At 36.6% G+C, this 22,123-nt stretch overlaps 1 pseudogene; it reads right to left on the reverse strand.

Moving 5' to 3' along the window:
- Positions 1-10,817: 10,817 nt before the first annotated feature.
- Positions 10,818-13,977, reverse strand: LOC107010804 (annotated as a pseudogene).
- Between the last annotated feature and the right edge of the window lie 8,146 nt (positions 13,978-22,123).

A 22,123-nucleotide genomic window follows, 5' to 3' on the forward strand; every position in this document is an offset into this window, starting at 1 on the left:
CAATTGGTATCAGAGCAAGGTTCTGTCTGAGTATGCTCTGTGGTTGCAGCACAGTCTGAACTTCCACATCAGAAAAGGATTACTTTGGTTTTCTGTAGTTCCAAATACATTGTAGTAGAAAAGGAAGAAAAAATAAAAAAAATGAGTTCCATGAAGTTTGAAATTGATAGATTTAGTGGGCGCAACAACTTCAATATCTGGAAAATCCAGATGATAGCGTTAGTGCGGAGGGAAGGTTCAATCCATGCTATTGACGGAAAGTACCCCGATAAGATATCGGATTCCGACAAGGAAAAGATTGAAGGAGATGCATTGAGTGCAATCCAACTGTCCCTTGCACCTAACGTACTTTGTGAAGTGAGTACAAGTACCGAAGAGACGGCCAAAGAGTTATGGGAAAAGCTGGAAGGGCTTTACCAGGACCAGTCAGTGACAACAAGGATGTTGTTACAACGGCGTCTTCATACATTTAAGATGGATTCAGGTACTTTGTTGCAAGACCATCTAGATGCGTTCAATAAACTTGTGATGGACTTACAAACTGCTGGAATTAAAAAGGACGAGGAGACACTTGCATGTTCTTTACTATTTTCATTGACTTCAAAATATCGTGATATTGAGAATTCAATGATGTATAGCAAACAACCTATTAAACTTGAGCAAGTGCGGCAAGCACTAAACTCTTGTGATGTGCGGATGCATTTTGAAGGAGACAAAAGTGACGAAGCTAGTGGACTCTTTGTAAGAGGTCGTACTAGCCAAAAGGGAAGGAGCAAATCGAAGTACAGATCAAAGTCTCGTGTGAACAAAAAGAATGCGGAGTGTTGGGGCTGTCACAAGAAGGGGCACTTTGAACGAGATTGCCCTATGTCGAAGTCCAAAGAAAAGGCGAGTGCATCCATTGTTGAGAAAGTACATGATAATGATGATGATTATGTACTAACAACATCATGCAATAATGGAGTCTATGACAACAAATGGATCTTAGACTCTGGTTGTACTCTGCATATGACATTCCGAAAAGATTGGTTCAGCAGCTATGAAACAAGCAGAGGAACTGTATTAATGGGCAATAATGCAACTTGTAAAATAGTTGGCATTGGTTCAGTTCATGTTCGCTGCCATGATGGAATCATGAGGACTATTACAGAAGTCCGTCATGTTCCTGATCTAAAGAAGAATTTGATCTCCCTGGGTACTTTAGATAAACAAGGCTATAAGTACATGAGTGAAGGAGGAACTATGAAAGTGACTAAAGGGTCTTTAGTCATGTTGAAGGCCAAGCTGGAGGATGGCCTCTACACACTTGCGGGAAGCACCATTATTGGCTCTGTAAATGCATCTACAGTGCAGTTATCTAATGATGACAAGGCAAAATTATGGCACATGAGACTAGGCCATATGAGCGCACGAGGATTGGAGATGTTGAGCAACCGCAACCTTTTGAATGGTGAGAAGATCAGCACACTTGAATTTTGTGAGCACTGCGTCTTAGGGAAGCAGAAAAAGGTCAGCTTCAGCACTGGCAAGCACAAGACGGGAGGGGTGCTAGACTACATCCATTCAGATTTATGGGGTCCCTCTAAGCTTCCATCAAAGGGAGGAAAGAGGTATCTTCTCACATTCATTGATGATTTTTCACGAAAGGTTTGGGTGCGTTTCCTGAAGACAAAAGGTGATGCTTTTGAAGCATTTAAAGAGTGGAAGATTTTGGTTGAAAATCAAATTGAGAGGAAAATCAAGTATCTTCGCACGGACAATGGCTTGGAGTTTTGCAGTGAAGAGTTCAATGATTTCTGCAAGGTTCATGGGATCGCAAGGCATAAGACGGTCAGGCACACACCACAGCAGAATGGAGTTGCCGAGAGAATGAACAGAACTCTTCTTGAGAAGGCTCGTTGTATGCTCTTACAAGCTAAGATGTCCAAAGTATTTTGGGCTGAAGCAGTTCATACTGCTTCTCATATTGTCAATCGGTCTCCAGCATCAGCGATTGACTTTAAGACTCCGAATGAGGTCTGGTCAGGTGAACCCTCTAACTATTCATACTTGCGAATATTTGGGTGTCCAACTTATTATCATGTTAATGAAGGTAAGCTTGAACCAAGGGCTAAAAAGGCCATATTCGTAGGGTATGTTGATGGAGTAAAAGGGTACAAACTATGGTGTTTGTCTTTACTCAAATTTGTAGTTAGTAGAGATGTTACCTTTGATGAATCCTCTATACTTGATCCTCGTAAAGTTTCTATGGAGTTATCTAGAAACGAGAACAACGAGCAGGTGGAGCTACCGGTGGAGCTTACCAAGAAACGGGATCAAGAGACTCAAAGTGATGAGTCAAAAGATGCAGAAGAACTTGCTTCCAATGAACCATACACAATTGCGAAGGGAAGGGACAAAAGGCGGATACGGAAACCGGAACGTCTTATAGAGCAAGAAAATCTGATTGCACAAGCGTTCGTAGCTGCAGAAGAAGAGATTAAGGATCTCGAGCCCTCTTCGTATATTGAAGCAACTTCTTGCAAAGATGCTGCACAATGGCAGTTGGCCATGATGGAAGAGATGGAGTCTCTTCACAGAAATGAGACATGGGTCTTAGTTAAAAGGCCAAAGGGGATGAGGACAGTTGGATGCAAATGGGTCTACAAAAAGAAAGAAGGTATTCCAGAAGTGGAAGCTGCTAGGTTCAAGGCGAGATTGGTTGCAAAGGGTTTCAGTCAGAAGGAGGGAATTGACTACAATGAGATCTTTTCTCCAGTCGTGAAACATAGCTCAATTCGCGTGCTGCTAGCATTGGTTGCACAATTTGATTTAGAGCTTCAACAGCTTGATGTCAAAACTGCTTTTTTACATGGTGATCTAGAAGAGACAATCTATATGGATCAGCCTGAAGGTTTCCTAGCTGAAGGAAAAGAAGACCATGTATGCCAACTGAAGAAGTCTTTGTATGGTTTGAAGCAATCCCCTAGACAGTGGTACAAGAGGTTTGATGCATTCATGACTACACATGGATTTTCGAGGAGTGCATTTGATAGTTGTGTGTATCACAAGAAGATGTCTGGTAACTCTATGATTTATCTTTTGTTGTATGTTGATGATATGCTTATTGCTGCTAACAACATCACAGAGATAAATATTTTGAAGAAACTGTTGAGCAAGGAATTTGACATGAAGGATCTAGGAGTTGCAAAGAAAATCCTTGGAATGGAAATTTCAAGAGAAAATGGTGTTGTACATCTTTCTCAGAAGAGGTACATCCGAAAAGTTCTTGAAAGATTCAATATGGATATGAGCAAGCCTGTAAGTACACCTTTAGCTTCTCATTTCAAGCTTTCAGAGTTACAAATGCCTCAATCTATGGATGAGGTGGAGCATATGTCAAAGGTTCCTTATGCGAGTGCAGTTGGTAGCATTATGTATGCTATGGTATGCACACGTCCAGATATTGCCCAATCTGTAAGTGTAGTAAGCAAGTACATGGCAAATCCAGGAAAAAGGCATTGGGAAGCTGTCAAGTGGATATTGAGATATCTCAAAGGAGCTCCTGATGTTGGCCTAACCTTTCGGAAAAGTGAAGGTATTTCAATTCTCGGTTATGTTGATTCTGACTATGCAGGGGATCTTGATCGAAGGAGGTCCACAACTGGATACATCTTTACTCTCGTTGGCAGTGCCGTTAGTTGGAAATCGACTTTACAGTCGATTGTCGCTTTGTCTACAACAGAGGCAGAATATATGGCAGCAACGGAGGCAGTGAAAGAAGCTATCTGGTTGAAAGGTTTGGTGGCAGAATTGAGTTCAGCTCAGCTTAAATCAATTCTAAAATGTGATAGTCAAAGTGCTATTCATTTGATTAAAAATCAAAGATTTCATGAGCGCACCAAACACATTGATGTCAGATTTCATTTTATTCGAGATGTCGTAGAAAAGGGAGCTATCAAGGTTGAGAAGGTTATCACAGACGATAACGCTGCAGACATGTTGACCAAAATAGTCCCGCTTGCCAAGTTTGCACACTGCAAGGACTTGGCGGGAGTATGATGCAACTCTAAGAGAACAACTGCTAGGTGGAGCTGGTATGTTCAACAAAGGTTTGATTCTTCTTGTTTCTTACAATGGGATTGCCCAGTAAGCTTAGAAGTTTTGGCCGGAGTTGTTTATACGCATGCTTGGAACACAAACCAAGGTGGAGATTGAAAGAGTTGGTTTTGGTTCTTGTGGAATCAAACTAAATGGAAGATGAATTAATATGAATATTTGGTAGGAAGATAATTAGTACAAAATACAAGTCAAAGATTGTATCTTGGTAGGTGAAAGTTAGGCAAACCATAAAATGGTTTGCTATCTTAACCTTGACAATTTTGACACATAGCGATGTCATGGATGACATCAATAGGATGAATTTATTCCTATAAATAGGTAGCTCTTAATTCATTTTCAAATTATCCTTTCACTTGCCTTCTCACCTTCTAAGGCATTGTGTTCTCTCTCTTGTAGTATTTCACTTATATTCTTTGTATAGTGAAATAAATATTGGTGCAGTTGTTCTTTGGTGGACGTAGGATCATTTTGATCCGAACCACGTTAAATATTGTTGTTCTTCCTTGTTCTTTAGTTTCACGTTTCCGCTAACACCCACGTATCGTTTACTCGATGTTGGAGTTGGGTAAAAAAATCCCAACTCAAAATTTCCACCTGACAAAACAATTGTTTTTCCATCTCTTAGAGGTTCATCGTTAGATATGTTATCTACAGCTCTAATAAGAATTAAAACAAAAAATATGTACGACAATGACAAATGAAGATATATTGGTTTCCATCATCGTTGCTTTACTAAAAGAAATTGCAAAAATTCTCAATTTCATCCTTCAATAATAAGCAGGGATTATTGATGAAATAGCATGATTTCAAAATATTTAACTTCTCATCAAATTTTATATTTTTAAAGGTTATCTGTTTAAACACTAGAAATAATTAATAATTCAATTTACTTAGAAAATATGGATTGGGAGAGATAATAATGGTACAGATCAATGGTTGGTCAACTTCATGAATACAATTATTGTCAAACTGTTGAGACGACGTCTCTGACTGACACAATTGTCTAGAAACATGGTCACCACAGCAGCCATCAATAATTTTTTTTAGTAAAAAGCTTTTCAATAAAAAATAATTTAAGATTCAAAAATAATTAAAAGGGTAAAACTTTTTGTCATTAGATTGACCAGCCTGTTGATAACCATCAAGTTGTTCATTAAAATTCTATCAACTGTACTTCTTTTGAAAAAGAGTTGTCCACGCTCTTTGTACAATTATGACAAATTTACTCAACACATAGTGAGGGTAATATAGATAATTAGATTGAGAAAGCACTCTTTGACATATTCACAATCGGAAGCTGTGTTGAGCTCTATCAAGTAAAGAATTAAGTAAATAAATCATAGTGTCATATCCCATCACTGTAATTAGATTTGTGAATAATTTGTTGAGTGTCACACAAAACGTTAGTGACACTCTAAGTTTGTGAAACTAGCCTCTGTTGAATCCATCCCATTTTTTTAGTCAACTTTAGCTATTCAATTGGTACAAGCAATTGTCAAAAAGGAATAGTAATTGGAGTTGAAAAGAAAAGATTTGGTAGTTGGCAAATTGGTAAGATTTGAAACAATTTTTGACTTTGCTATATTTACCTATGTCATTAGTGACATAAGCAATGTATAATCCTTCTATAAATAGAGCATTCTTGCTCATTTGTAGTATACACCAAATTAGAGAGAAAAACCATTTTGAGAGCAAAGTGAGGTATTCCATAGACTATATAAGAAAATAGTATGTGAAGAATAATAGAGTGTGAGCGATATTTTAGTAAGACGGAAACCAAAAGAGTGTTGTTCCTTTTGACTGTGTAGTAGTCACTTTGAGTATTGTATTCGTGACTACACAGTGTAAAATTCCTAACTATAGTAATATCAGTTGCTCCTATTGGCTCGTGGTTTTTTCCCTCATTCAAAAGGGTTTCCACGTAAAATTTTTGGTGTCGTTATTTTCCCATTTTATTTCCATTACTTTTATCATATAAATTTTTATGCTCGTCCGCGTTTTCCCAACAAACTGGTATCAGAGCCAAGATTTTATCTGAGTATGCTCTGTGGTTGCAGCACAGTCTAAACTTCCACATCAGAAAAGATTTACTTTGATTTGCTATAACTATATTTTTTGGAAAAAACAATGGAAGCCAACACAAGTAGAATGGTTACTTTGAATGGTGTTAATTATGCCATTTGGAAGGGAAAAATGGAAGATCTGCTTTATGTTAAGAATTTTTAAAAACCAGTATTTACCACTGTAAAGCCTGATAATAGAACAGATGAAGAGTGGAATCTGTTGCATAGACAAGTTTGTGGATTGATTAGGCAATGGGTCGACGATAATGTGTTGAACCATATTTCTAGGGAAACACATGCTCGAACCCTATGGGAGCATCTAGAAAGTTTGTATGCTCGGAAGACTGGCAACAACAAAATGTTCTTAATAAAGCAGATGTTGAGTTTGAAGTATCATGATGGTTCTCCGATGACAGACCATCTGAATAAGTTTCAGGGGATTATGAACCAATTATCTGCTATGGGCATCAAATTTGATGAAGAAATTCAAGGCTTGCTTCTACTTGGTTCCCTACCAGATTCTTGGGAAACATTTAGAACGTCTTTGTCAAATTCTGCTCCAGATGGTGTGATCTCTATGGATTCCGCCAAGAGTAGTGTCTTGAACGAAGAGATGAGAAGAAAAATCGTCGGATGTCCTGATAACTGGCCCCAGGGGGAGAAATAAAATTCGTGGTTCCAAGCATAGAGAACAAAATATGAGCAAATCCAAAGGCATACTTAAGGATATTGAGTGCTATCATTGTGGCATGAAAGGGCACACAAAGAAGTTCTGCAGGAACTTGAAGAGGGAGAACAAAAACAAAGAGGAAACTAAAAAAGATGGCAATGAAAATTGCTTAGCCACCGTCACCACCGAAGATCTTGTTACCGTTCTTGATGCAAACATGATAAATATTGCTTGTGATGAGTCAAGCTGGGTTGTGGAAACTGGTGCCGCATCTCATGTGACATCAAGGAAGAATTTTTTCTCTTCCTACACTCCTGGTGATTTTGGAACCTTGAGTATGGGTAGGGTGGTTGGTGTTGGTACAATTTTTTTGGAAACTAGTGTTGGAACTAAACTAGTTTTGAACAATGTGAAACATGCTCCTGATGTTCGTCTGCACCTAATTTCTATTGGTGTTTTAGATGATGAAGGATATGTTAGTACCAACGGTGATGGAAAATGGAAGCTCATTAAGGGTTCCTTGGTTGTGGCTCGTGGTAACAAACGTCGTGGTCTATACTGGACTACGGCCTCTGCTTGTGTTGATATGGTGAATGCGGTTGAGAGCGATAGTTCTTCAACATTATGGCACAAGAGGCTTAGCCACATTAGCGAGAAAGGGCTTAATGTTCTAGCCAAGAAGAAATTATTGTCATATTTCCAAAGTGCTAAATTAGAAAAATGTGAGCACTGCTTGGCTGGTAAACAAAATAGAGTTTCCTTTAAGTCCTACCCTCCTTTGAGAAAGACAGAGTTGCTTGAGTTAGTGCACTCTGATTTATGTGGTCCAATGAAGACAAAGACATTGGGTGGTGCACTTTACTTTGTCACTTTAATTGATGATTGCTCGAGAAAACTTTGGGTCTATGTCTTGAAGACTAAAGACCAAGTGTTAGGTGTCTTTAAAAAGTTTCAGGCTTCAGTTGAAAGAGAAACTGGAAAGAAATTGAAATGTATTCGTACTGATAATGGTGGTGAATATTGTGGACCATTTGACGAATACTGCAAGCATCAAGGTATTAGACACCAGAAGACTCCTCCCAAGACTCCTCAGCTTAATGGTTTGGCTGAGAGGATGAACAGGACCTTGATGGAAAGAGTTAGATGTTTGCTTTCTGAAACAAAGTTGCCGAACTTATTTTGGGGTGAGGCTTTATTGACCGCTGCACATGTTATTAATCTATCTCATGTTGTTGCTTTGCAAAGTAATGTACCAAATAGTGTTTGGTATGGAAAGGATGTTTTCTATGACCATTTGAGAGTATTTGGTTGCAAAGCTTTTGTACATGTGCCGAAAGATGAGAGGTCAAAATTAGATGCCAAGACAAGGCAATGCATCTTCATTGGATATGTCCTAGATGAATTTGGTTATAGGCTATATGATCCAATTGAAAAGAAACTTGTGAGAAGCCGTGATATTATTTTCATGGAGAATCAAACAATTGATGATATTGACAAAGCGGAGAAGGTAGAATCTTCAAGTTTTGATGGTATAGTTCATCATGATGAAGTTCCTCACAGAAGTGTGCATGATGTTGTTGGGTTTGATAATCATGGTGATGCATAGAATCATGTATCGAATCAACATGTTGATGTTGATAATAACAATGATATTGTTATTGATGATCCTGTTGCTCATGAAGTTGTGGACGAATCAAATATTCTGCTTCGGAGGTCCATAAGACAACGTTTTCCTTCCTCCCGTTATTCACCCAATGGGTATGTGTTACTCACCGACGGGGGAGAACCTGAATGTTATGAGGAGGCCATGGAAGATGAGCACAAAAATCAATGGATTGAAGACATGCAAGACGAGATGAAGTCTTTGCATGAGAACCACACTTATGAGTTGGTAAAATTGCCCAAGGGCATGAGTGCTTTGAAGAACAAGTGGGTGTTCAAAGTTAAAGTTGAAGAACATAACTTGAAGCCCAGGTACAAAGCTAGATTGGTTGTTAAGGGATTCAGTCAAAGGAAAGGTATTGACTTTGACGAAATATTTTCTCCTGTTGTGAAAATGTCCTCGATTTGCATAGTTCTAGGTTTGGCTGCTAGTCTTAATTTAGAGATTGAACAGATGGATGTGAAGACGGCTTTCCTTCATGGTGACCTAGAAGAAGAGATTTGTATGGAACAACCTAAGGGCTTCAAAATAGATGGTAAAGAAAATTTTGTATGCAAACTCAAAAAAAAGTCTCTATGGCCTAAAACAAGCTCCCAGACAGTGGTACAAAAAGTTTGAATCTGTTATGGGGGAGCAAGGCTATAAGAAGGCTTCTTCAGATCATTGCGTATTTGTACAAAAATTTTCTGACAATGATTTTATCATCCTTTTGTTGTATGTGGATGATATGTTGATTGTGGGCAAGAATACTTCCAAGATTGACGAGCTGAAGAAAGAGTTGTGTAAATCTTTTTCTATGAAAGACTTGGGTCATGCCAAGAAAATTTTGGGCATGAAAATTACTCATCTTAGAGATAAAAGGAAGATTTATTTGTCCCAGAAGAAGATTGAACGTGTACTGGAGCGCTTCAATATGAAGAATGCTAAGCCTGTTAGTATACCTCTTGCTGGTCATATGAAGTTGAGCAAGAAGATGTGTCCTACAGCTAGGGAGGAAAAAGAGAACATGGCCAAAGTTCCATATTCCTCCGTTGTCGAAAGTATAATGTATGCAATGGTGTGCACTAGACCTGATAATGCTCAAGCAGTTGGATTTGTTTCTCGAAAATCCGGGAAAAGAGCATTGGGAAGCTGTGAAGTGGATAGTCAGGTATCTTAGAGGAAGCTCAGATGAATGCTTGTGTTTTGGAGCATCAAATCCAATCTTGAAAGGCTATACAGATTCTGATATGGCAGGTGACCTTGATAACAGAAAATCCACTACTGGATATTTGTTTACTTTTTCAGGGGGAGCTATATCATGGCAGTCAAAGTTGCAGAAGTGTGTTGCACTATCTACAACTGAGGCTGAGTATATTGCGGCTACTGAAGCCGGCAAGGAGATTATATGGCTAAAGCGATTTCTTCAAGAGCTTGGTTTGTATAAGATAGAGTATATTGTCTATTGTGACAGCCAGAGTGCAATAGACTTGAGCAAGAACTCCATGTACCATGCAAGAACAAAACACATTGACGTTAGATATCATTCGATTCGTGAGAAAGTGAAGAATGAATCATTTCACGTCAAAAAGATTCACACAAGTGAAAATCCTGCAGATATGCTGACCAAGATGATACCGAAAGACAAGTTCGAGTTATGCAAAGAACTTGTGGGTTTGAGCTCTCTCTAAAGAAGTTGAAGATACTTTTTTCCAGTAAATGGGACTAGTGGGGGAGATTTGTTGAATCCATCCCATTTTTTTAGTCAACTTTAGTTATTCAATTGGTACAAGCAATTGTTAAAAAGGAATAGTAATTGGAGTTGAAAAGAAAAGATTTGGTAGTTGGCAAATTGGTAAGATTTGCAACCATTTTTGACTTTGCTATATTTACCTATGTCATTAGTGACATAAGCATGGTTTTATCCTTCTATAAATAGAGCATTCTTTCTCATTTGTAGTATACACCAAATTAGAGAGAAAAACCATTTTGAGAGCAAAGTGAGGTATTCCATAGACTATATAAGAAAATAGTTTGTGAAGAAAAATAGAGTGTGAGCGATATTTTAGTAAGACGGAGTGTTGTTCCTTTTGAGTGTGTAGTAGTCACTTTGAGTATTGTATTCGTGACTACACAGTGTAAAATTCCTTACTATAGTAATATCAGTTGCTCCTCTTGGCTCGTGGTTTTTTTCCCTTATTCAAAAGGGTTTCCACGTAAAATTTTTGGTGTCGTTATTTTCCCATTTTATTTCCATTACTTTTATCATATATATTTTTGTGCTCGTCCGCGTTTTCCCAACAGCCTCCACAAGCAAATAATATACATATATATATATATCCTATCTAGCATCAAATAGTGTGATGCTTACTTGATTTCTAGAATGTTCGCCAAGCTTTCTAGATGAACTATTAACTTCACCGAATCGGCTTCTACTAGTAAAAAACAAGGCTCATTAGGTGACGGTAATGGAACATCACTAGACAACATCAACACAACTGATGACATGCTAGGCCTATCTTCTAGACACTGCTGCACACACAATAGACCTATATGGACAGATCTTTGCACTTCACATTGGTTGTTGCATAACTCCTTTAGATGTGTATTTATTACATCCATAACCCTGCCTTCTTTGAAGTGGATCCACACCTGTCATCGAACATAAATTTAATATCATGCAGTTGTTAGATGCTATATTTTAACTTGCATAATTTTTAGCGTATATGTGTAAGATGAGTTCCTACATGTCCTAGAAGATTATGGTGACGCTATGGATGAACGAACCCTCTATTTCTCGTCTCGCTTAAAATCTCCAAAATTACAACTCCAAAGCTAAAAACATCTGATTTTACTGAGAATTTCCCTTCTTCTGAATACTCTGGAGACATGTACCCGCTGTAGAATAATGCTAAACAATGAAAGTAAGTATAATCACAAACAAAGAAAATTATCTTTTCCGTAACTCTTTGGTGTAAAGATCATTACTATGTTCCAACCACTCTTGTTGTCATGGCTCCAATCTCATTTCTTCCGAAACTTCTTGCCATGCCAAAGTCAGATATCTTCGGGTTCATATTAATGTCTAGCAAATCATTTCTAGGTTTAAGATCTCTGTGGATTATCCGCAATCTTGAGTCTTGATGAAGATAGAGAAGTCCACGAGCAATTCCATTAAAAATATGGAAGCACTTAGGCCAATCAAGCAGTGACCTCCTATCTGTATCTGGAAAAATCAAGAGTTCATAGAAGTTATAACTGAATTCATCTGCAGCTGATTGAACTATTACTACGGATAATCAAATCTATTAAGAGTTGAGAGAAGTGAGAACCAACCAAAAAGGAACCAATATGAGCTATTATTAGGCATGTACTCATAAACCAACATTTTTTCTTCTGCTTGGATACAACAACCTAAAAGCTTCACTAGATTCCGATGCTGGAGTTTAGCAATAAAGATAACCTCATTCTTGAACTCATCAGTTCCCTGTGCTGAGTATCTTGATAGTCTCTTTACTGCTTTTTCTTGCCCATCTTTCAGCGCAACCTACATTTTCTCAGACAATTAGCTTTTCTAGTTTTTCGATTGAAAAATTCTTGGTCAACTTTTTTAGATAGATTGTTTGTAGTGGAATTAACTTTTAATGACATTTCTGGAGAATGGGAGATATATTTTCTAATCGAAAACTTGTTTGCTTTTAAATATTCCAAAATTTTGTCAATGTTCCAGCATATATACTACTTTGAAGATGAGCAATTTGATTAGAGAAAAAGAAAAGAGTAGTAGTTAACATCGTTACCTTGTAAACATGTCCAAAATCACCCTCTCCAAGCTTGTTGCTCAAAGAAAAATTATTGGTAGCGGCCAAGATAGTGGCAAAATCAAATAATAGTAAATCTAGATCATCATTTTTGCTTTTATTAACATACAACAATTTAGAGCTTCCTGTCAAAATAATGATATAATTGAATTTCATTTACCATCAATTCCAGCCACTTAATTCGAATTTAAATGTAGCAAAATATCCGGTTTACCTTCACTAAAATGTTGTTGGTTCTTATTCTCCTCCTCTTGCTTCTTCTTGTTCTTGGTACGCCTAATGTACAAGATCAAGCATAGCACTAAGAGAAGACTTAATGCCGCCAATGGCAAGCTGATTCTCAATTTCTTTAAAATATCTTTAATGGAGTTTCTGTATGAATATTGATATAAATTCATCTTAGTGTGATAAGTAGGAATCTTTGTGTTTTCAATTTTTTAATAGGCAGTTCAATTTGGTGTAGAAAATTCAAGACTTGTGTAAAAAAGCAGACCAACCTGTACTTATCTCTCTCTCAGAAGAGTCCAACTTTATATAATATCTTGTCTACTAGAACCAAACTATCTGATATCCATCAGCTCATCAAACCAAAGCAAGCAGTCTTCACTTGTCCCTGTTACGTCTAGTTTTGCATAGGCCACACATGAACAGTTTCTCAAGCACAATTCCTCAAAATGACTTGAGAGTTACTCCTCGAGCGTACAAGGAAAATCGAGTGTCTGGCAACTTGATGCCTGAATACTTTAAGAATTCAACTTCCTTTTGGCAATTAAATATTGTTGTCTTTCTAACACAGCCATCTGACCAATTTCCCTTTGCCCATTCTATTAGATATTTGGGTTCAAATTTATCCAAACAACTGCAGATTGGAGAGTTTCCATTGTTGCACAATCCATATGCATTATACTAAGCATAAATGTCACAGTTGTCTGCTAGTGCACTACCAAAGTTATCCCAATTCTGAGTTTGAATATTAATCTATGTCGAAAGCTCTAGAAATCCATTTAGTTGCATCACTACCCTTGCAATAACATAAGTGTCAGTGAGTTCATAAGTAAAGTATACTTGATCTGGATCGGATGCAAATATGTATTTATAAGGACTTGTTATTAGAGATTGCGAATTAGCAAAGCTTTCACCATTCCATGCTCCAACCCTGAAACGACGGATGGAACCGTTCATGAAAAATGGTTGTGGGAATCCATAAGGATCAAATATGAAACTATAGTCACCATTAGAAGGGTCATTTCTGCTCTTCCGTGAGTAGAGGAAACGACGAAAACAAGTCTTAAGATCTATCCCAATCTTAACTCCAGGCAAAGCAGTGTCACCAGGGTAGTCAAAACTTTGCCATACATAATTCTCGCTTGCGTTTTCTCTAACAACAAGGTTGCTTGAATCTAGAAGCTGTGCTATTGGATTTTGCACGCGTCTTGTGGTATTGGAAGACCAAACAACAGTGCCAGAACCATTTACAAGAGTAACATTTCCTTGTGCCGTAAAATTGAGCATACCATTTTTATCATTGAGTGGTGTGTCTCTATTAGCAAACCATACCACTGTCTATATAGATACTTTGTTGAACCATATTCCCACGTATCGTTTACTCGATGTTGGAGTCGGGGAGAAAAATTCCAATTCAAAATTTCCAGCTGACGAAACAATCGTTTTTCCATCTTTTAAAGGTTAAATCTCTAGGTATGTTATCTGCAGCTCCAACAAGAATCATAACACAAAATATGTAAGACAATAACAAATGAACACGTCTTGTTTTCATCATTCTTGTTTTACTAATGGAAATAGCAGGATTCTCTATTGATGAAATAACATGATTTCTTCCTTTGTTTGTGTCAAAATATTTAACTTCACAACAAATTTTATGTTTTTTTAAAAAAAAAATTATGGATAGAAATGGATAATAATGGTAAGGATCAATAGTTGATCATCTTCACTGAATACAATTATAGTCAAACTGTTGAGGCGACGTCTCTGACTAACACAATTGTCTAGAATAAATTTATTTTAGTAAACAACTTTTAATAAAATAATTTAAAATTCAAAATTATTAAAAGGGTCAAATATTTTTTTGAACTACTCAAAAGGTCTATCTTCCAATTTTAGAAAAACAATATCAAACCTTTTCTTATTTGGCCCTTTACTTGCTTCTAAAAATATAAATATGTATCTTCCTTGCCAAGAATAAAAATCTATTTTATCCTTAAAATAAATGATATGATCTGCATAAAAAAATTGAAATGATTTGAATTTTCTGTAAATAAATATTGTATACCTATGCTTGTTTTTGCATTTCGTGTTTATATTTTTTTATTTTTACTATTTATATGTAAATAAAAATGCAAGTGATTGCGATCACGTTTGATAGTTTTTTTTAAAAAATATATAATTTAATAATATGGAGGACATATTATTAATAGTGATGCGGTAAATTAATTATTTTTTAAAAAACTCTGACCATCTTTCTTACAAAAGGGAAATGTAAGACTCATTCTAGCATGAGTCTTACACATAAAATTTAACACCGTCAACAGTTTGATTCAAATGTTGTCATTTTGGTTTCATAATCAATTTTGTACCCTTTTGAAAAGTTTACTCAATTTTTTGGCCTTATCGCTCTGAACTCGGGTATAGACCTTGACTTTAGATGTTTGGAGTGATAAAAAGAAGAAATGTTGTTATATGACAGCTTTTTATTCTTGAAATCAAACTCTCTCTCTCTCTATCCCTCAATGTAAACTCCAAGATAGCATATGTATGTTATACGATGAACAAATAATGAAAGGTGTGTAAGATGAAACGGAAAAATGTTAAGAGAGAAAAGGGTGGCACCATATATAAGGCTAGTGCAAGTGAGACAAGTTGTACCTACGCCTATAAGGTCACCAAAATTACTCAGCTAAGAGAGTGTTGATTATTAAGAGACAAGTCTTAATCACACTCTATATGTAAGTGTAAGGAAAATTGACACTTCATACGTAATGATGAGATGAGAAATAATCTAATGATCTATGATGACTCATGCTAGAAGCTAGCTTCTATGATGTATGAGATGGATATAATACAACTTTATACTGAGCACTGATAGTCTAGCTATGAGTCGTTTTTTCTTCTTTAGGGAAGGCAGAGATTCGTATAATTCTCATGAGATGAGACTGTCTAGACGGGTATGGGTCTCCTTATATCTCCTAGTCTTTGAACCTATACTGCCAATATATGGTTCTAGCAGGGTTCGATTCCCTATATACGCTAGCATGTTTTGGTTCACTTTGCTCGATGATTTCACCTCTTTACGGTGTGGGGTTAAACACTGGATTTCATGATTCTCACACGATCTATGTCGGTTAAGGTTAAAGTTCCCAAATAAAGAATAAGGCCAGACTCAAGTAATACATATAATGAAATGAACGATACCAAAGGTGTTAGGATAGGATTATAAAGGGGTGAGCTAGACTTAAGTAATGACACTAGGTATGACTGGAGTTTACACTAGCTTACGAACGAAATGAAAATGAAGTACGTATGAATGAATGAAGCAGACTCTGTGCTTGCTAAAGAAGGCTCCCTAGTTGAGGTCCTATATGTTGAGCCCTCATTTTGGAAAGTCTTAATGTCAAGTTCATGATTCCAAGGTCTCATGGTATATGGACAAATGATATGAAATATGTTATGTCCTAATTTGGCAAGTCCATAATTCATATCATTAGGAGAGAGATCTTCTTAATCATGAATGTCCTTGACGTGTGCTTGCATATATCCATACTTAGTATAAGTGTGTAGTAATCCCATACAACTCTTTACTTTTAGGTGCAGGTGCAGCTGGACGCTACAACTTACGAGTCGACGCTGGAGTTATCCGGACGTGGAGCTTTCATCCAGATTTGGTAGGACCTCATGCTTTCGAGGATGCCTACTATTATATTCTAGCATTAGACGTAGGCATTAGCTAGTGGAGTATGTTCCACTAGCGTTTCTTTCTCACTTGTTTCAGACATTGTATTGGTGCCATTTTGGCAAGTATACATTTAATGCAATTATGAACTATTTCAATCATTTGAGTATTGGTATTAGATGGTTGTTTTGAACGATAATGAAATTAAGTCTAAGTATACTTCAACTAAACAAAAAGTTCAAATTTTCCGCTAAAATTTATCTAGATGATGTAATGATGACGTATGTAGGCTTATCTGCGACTTCTGAAAGGTTAATGACGCCGATTTCAGCTAGGGTCTAGACTCCAGTTGTGACAACCGACATAAACCATACTAGCTACGCATGGAATCTGGAGTCAACCCTACATCGATGGAGGGTATTCTACTTGCCAAGGGTATAACTAGGACACATCTCATTTAGGCACATAGTTAAGGAATATCAAGGGTTTCTTTGTACTCTAGTCTCAACTAAAGTAAAGTCACTCCCCAAGCATACTCATCGGTGCTAGCCTTTGTGCTCATAGAGTAATTCAATCACAAGGGCATATGAAAGGGTACCATATAGAAGTCACAACCAAATCATAATACACCTTATCAAAGGGGGTCCACTAGGGCTGTCACACAATGGTTAAATAGGATAGCTTCATGACTTTCCTAAGGATGATTCATGTCGTTCCAACCAATCAACCCCTAAGTCCATCATTCACACAAGAAGGATACCGTTACGACTTTCAACTTCAAGAATATCATAACCTTCTATCTAGGTTGAAGGTTCCACATTAATGACCTTCTTAACTATGCTTAAGATCATATTTCAGTTACACATGCACATTCATGACAAATGTGCTTTATCCTTCTAAAGTCATTTTCATATTCTACATGTATCAAGTAGAGGGACATAGGTCTACCAAACAAGACACACACATCATCATCTTATCACATGTACAATATCCTTCAAGTAGCATATGAGGACAACCAAGTATACTACAGGCCACCCTACACACTCCTATATAAACTTCAATATAACTCATCATAAGACTCATATAGTCAACTAGGAAGATTCATACTTCAACATCAAGTAACATACATTAAGACATCACCATAGTCTACTGTAGAGACCTATCATCTATTTAATAGAACACATGCTTTGACTTTATATATACACATAAGTCATATAGACCTTCACAATGATCACATATACAAGTTATTACACGATAACATCATAATTCATAAAGTAATGTCGACGAGGCCACATTCTTCATAAATATATGACATAAACACCACCACCATAAGTGGAACATACCAAACATCACATGTGAAATAACTATACTACACAATATAGAAGAATTTAGTTCAACATACCACCATTCCATCATCAACACCTCCTATCCTTAGCCAATTCAACCAATTCAATTCACAAAGGCTCTTACCAATAGCCATATACACCAATTCAAACCAATAATCAAACTACCTAATGACCCAACATAATTTTGCATGAAATTCATCATATTAGGACAACCTATATATAATATTAAACTAATTCATACATATATCAACAGCCCTATACAATCTACATAAGAATTCAATACAATAGAGACATGATCACATCACCCATTGTATAGTCAAAATTAGGATTTAATGATTTGAGTGGGACCATAAGAAATTTGATATAAAATCATTCAGTTAAAATTAATTATATCATCAATCATTGATTGAAATCATCTTATAGAAGAACCCTGTCACACTCGGACAATACACCCCAGATGAGACCGGCGTCGTTAACCTCTCAGAGGTCGCAGACAAGCCTCTTCTTAGCATTCATCACAATCATAAGTTAAATTTAGCAGAAAAATTATAATTTTTAACATTCTATTAAAGTATACTTACACTTCATACTTAACATTCATAAGCCATATGATATTCTAAGGATCTGTCTCATATATATAAAACCATCTAAGAGTTCAAATCTAGACTTAGCCAATAAATAGTCAATATTCCATATAGGCCTTCATACAGAAGAATCCAAAGAAAACATGATGGAAATAGATAATCCTAATATCTACTAAAGTATTCATAAACTTGAAAATAAATGATAGCGTCCCGAACATGAGGACCTACCAAGACTTGGAGAAAGAGTTCCAAGCTTCTTCAAATCGGCCTCCTTAAACTTCAATGGACGGAACCTACAGTTGTAGTAATATTATGTAATGGGGTTAGTACGCCGCATGTACTAAGTATGAGTATATTGACATAACACTTAAGGACATGCATGAAAAAGGATCATTTATCATCTCTTAAGAAAACATGCTAAGTCATATGAAAATCTTCAATGCACATACCATATAACACATACACGCTAAAGCATGATCATAATCAAAGACATATTCTCATAGAGTCATGTTAGTATTTCATATTCAATAGATAATATAGACACAACATACAAAATATTTACCAATGAGCCCATCCCCAACCTACAAGTGCAATGGTCATGTGAAGCCCCATAACTCCACATAACTGAGTAGATAAGATAGGAGACCATAAGTAAAGCCTTGCTTTATGTAACTTGTAACATAAGTAGTCATCACTTCGTATCGCAATGCAACCAAATAAAGTATTATCATAATAACCAAAATTCATAGAAGAGTAACATCATATATCATAAACATGTATTTTTCTTATCATCATATTACTTAAGAAAAATCTCCTAGGACTTCCCTTAGAGTAAACTAGTGCAATGTGTAGGTAGCGTCCCATACCACTACCTATACTAAACAAACTCCTTAAGTCACCCTAGTCAAGGTTCATTTATTTTTATTTAATTTTACATGAGGGAAGTCTAAATCTACATAGATCATGCGAGCTAACATGGAATCAGTGTCTTCCCCACACCGAAAAGAGGTGGTCTACTAGCCAAAGTAGAACCTACATGACATAGCTTTCTAGGTGGATCCACTAGCTAGTATCCTGTGGTGGCAACATAGTTCAAGAACTAGGAGATGTATTAGAGACCCATAGTTCCACATTACATAGCAGCCTCAATCTTATGAGAATCATTGTGAACCTACCTTCCCGCTAGGGAAGGGACACTTCCCATATCGAGTTTATCGGTTCTTAGATTAATCTCACTTTCCTGAAATAACCTTTAAGTTTTCTTTTATCATTAATTTATAATAGGTCATAGGATATTATCTCATTGTATAACATGATCACAAGATCTTTTAGATTAGATGAGAGTTGTCCTTTCATCATAACCTTTCTTTTGTGAGATTTAAATGGCATAATCATCTTGTGTAAAGAATACAAGAGAGTATCATAACTTGTATATTCGTATTCTTATCATAATCTCAAAAATAACACGTTCATAGCCAAGCATATTCACATAGAAACATCATACATACTTTTCATAGCATAGCATCATAGTTTATAGGCTAATATAAACATTTAGACTAATCACACTTAGAAGGCTTACCTCTTCCTTCCAAGAATCTTATTCTTCATGCAATATTCATAATCATACATAGTGAAATATTCAATGACATAATCAAGAACAACTCATAAAATCATGTACAAGATCAATACATAGCATAACAGAAGGTAAACGGGTCATTAAAGGGTTCATTAAAACCTTAAATTCTAACCTTAACGTTTTCACGTTATCAAACACTACAAACAACCCATTTGAAACCATCACATAGATAAAGATCATGTATCACATGACATTCAAACATTATCAATCAATCACTCAACAATTCATGTGAAATTGAATATAGAAAACGTTTACTTTTCATTGGAAATGATAAATCTATGGTTAGGAAGAAAATCCATTTTGTAGAGTAAAAACCCTAGTATTTTAAGTTCTTGAAAACTTATGTTGAAAGGAACTCTTGGGGAAAGGAATCCCAAGAGTTAAAAACCCATACATTATAGTTGAAGAATCCACGAAACTCTGATTGGAAACTTTGAAACCTTCGTCTTCTTCCTTAAGCTTTTCTTGTTCTTCAATAGAGTTTGGAAAAGAGAGCATTCTTGAGAGAATTTTCGTTTGATCTGATTTGGGACGTGTAAAAGTTGTATAAAACTATACATATATAGTCCTCCTATGAATAATTCAAAAGACCCTCCACTTAAATTACTAAAATGCCCCGCCTAAATTAACTAAAAATAGGAGAGCATTTGACTTAGCCAAATCTGAAATTTTTCTAAGGGTACCGGCCTTGACTTTGATTTTTAGTTAATTAATTTAGTTTTTAATTTAATTGATTAAGTGACCTAGGGTAATTACTAAAGTACCCCCATGTAACTAGGACCATAACCAACCCCTTTGGACCATCCTAGGTTAGGTACAAGTATGTTTCTTTAGTTAGTTACTAGGCTAGAGTCACCGGGTGAGGTTTTAGGATTTCGGGTACACTAGTTAGTTTATTTCGGTTAGTCCTAGCTTATTTAGATAATTAGGTAAGTTAGTTAGACTGTAGAATTGGTTAGGAATCTAGGGGCGCGTGCCCCCTAACTTCCCTTACCAAATTCGGTTGGGCTGGTTCGCTTGGTCTCTTGGCTGGCAGCACATGTGTTGCTGAGCACTTCTTGTTGTACCAAGGATCCTCACTATGTCCTTGGGCAATGCTTAATCTACATGATCATTTTAAATGATCCTGTGCTATGGTACCTAGGCTTGACACTTGGATGCCTCGTACCTAATGTGTACGCGAAGAAACTAATGCGATTAGCTTAGGGTCTTCATTGCAGGTACAATTCCTAAACAATCTTGGATTGGAGGATTTGAACATCAAAGTCTATCTTAATTTACTTGTTCATACTTAGAAATTGGCTAAACATCAAAGTGTATTTTAAGTTACTTGTAAATATATAAAAATTGGCTAACACCCTTAAGTCAATATTCTCAAACATGCCAAATATTACTCAATATTGGGAATTGGAATGTCTATGTACCCCAATACATATTCTTGAAACCTAATAGGCTCTTTACTGAACATGTACATTTTCCGGAATGTTGCAAATCCATGGCTAGAATTCAAAAGAGAAGATTTCATGTTTTTGATCATCTTTGAAAACCATTATAATTGAATCCTTGAATGGAAGAGAATTCAAGGATGAAACACCATACCTTGGTTGTGAAGAAAATCCCACAAAATTGATGGAGAAAAACGTGGAAAATTTGTCTTCTTCCTCGGACCTTCAAAGCTTCATCAATGGAGGTTTCGGAGAGAAGGAATGGAGAGGTTTTGTTTTGGACTTGAGGGTTTTGATTTGAATAGTGAATTGGGGTTAAAACAGATCAATAACTGTCAATAACTTGTCCCCGAACAACTCAAAAGATCCCTGCACTTATAGGACCTTTTAACCAAGTCAAACTTAACTTAAATTTTTGGAACTTTTGTCAGGGAACAAGTCCACGGCGCGAAGTTTTTCCCACATTATTTTTGAAAATAAATTTCGAGAAGTAAAGTCGGCGTTGTTTCCGCGAGCGGAGGCAGAATTTGGTCTTGGGAAGAACAAGTCCGCGATGCGACATGTTCCTTTAATGTACAAATTCTGCTGCCTTTGGCAACTTTGACCGACAAATTGTGTCCTCCTCAAGGACCATTAAGGTGGTCATTGGAGAGTCGTGCCCGAATGTTTCCAACCTAAATACGCTAGTCTAGATGTTAGGAACCCCTCACATCAATTTCAACCAAAACAAACACGTAAAACATGCAGAGGCACACTAAAACACACAAGCACGTCGCAAGGCGAAACTTCCAAACTCTTCAACGTTTGACCTCCAAACACTACCAAACTTTAGACACTCCCTCACAACACTATTATAGACCATGTTAAGACTTTATAGACTCATGATACACATGATAGACTCTAGTTTA

This window comes from Solanum pennellii, chromosome 2 (assembly GCF_001406875.1).
Source record: "Solanum pennellii chromosome 2, SPENNV200".
In the NCBI taxonomy this organism is placed as follows: domain Eukaryota; kingdom Viridiplantae; phylum Streptophyta; class Magnoliopsida; order Solanales; family Solanaceae; genus Solanum; species Solanum pennellii.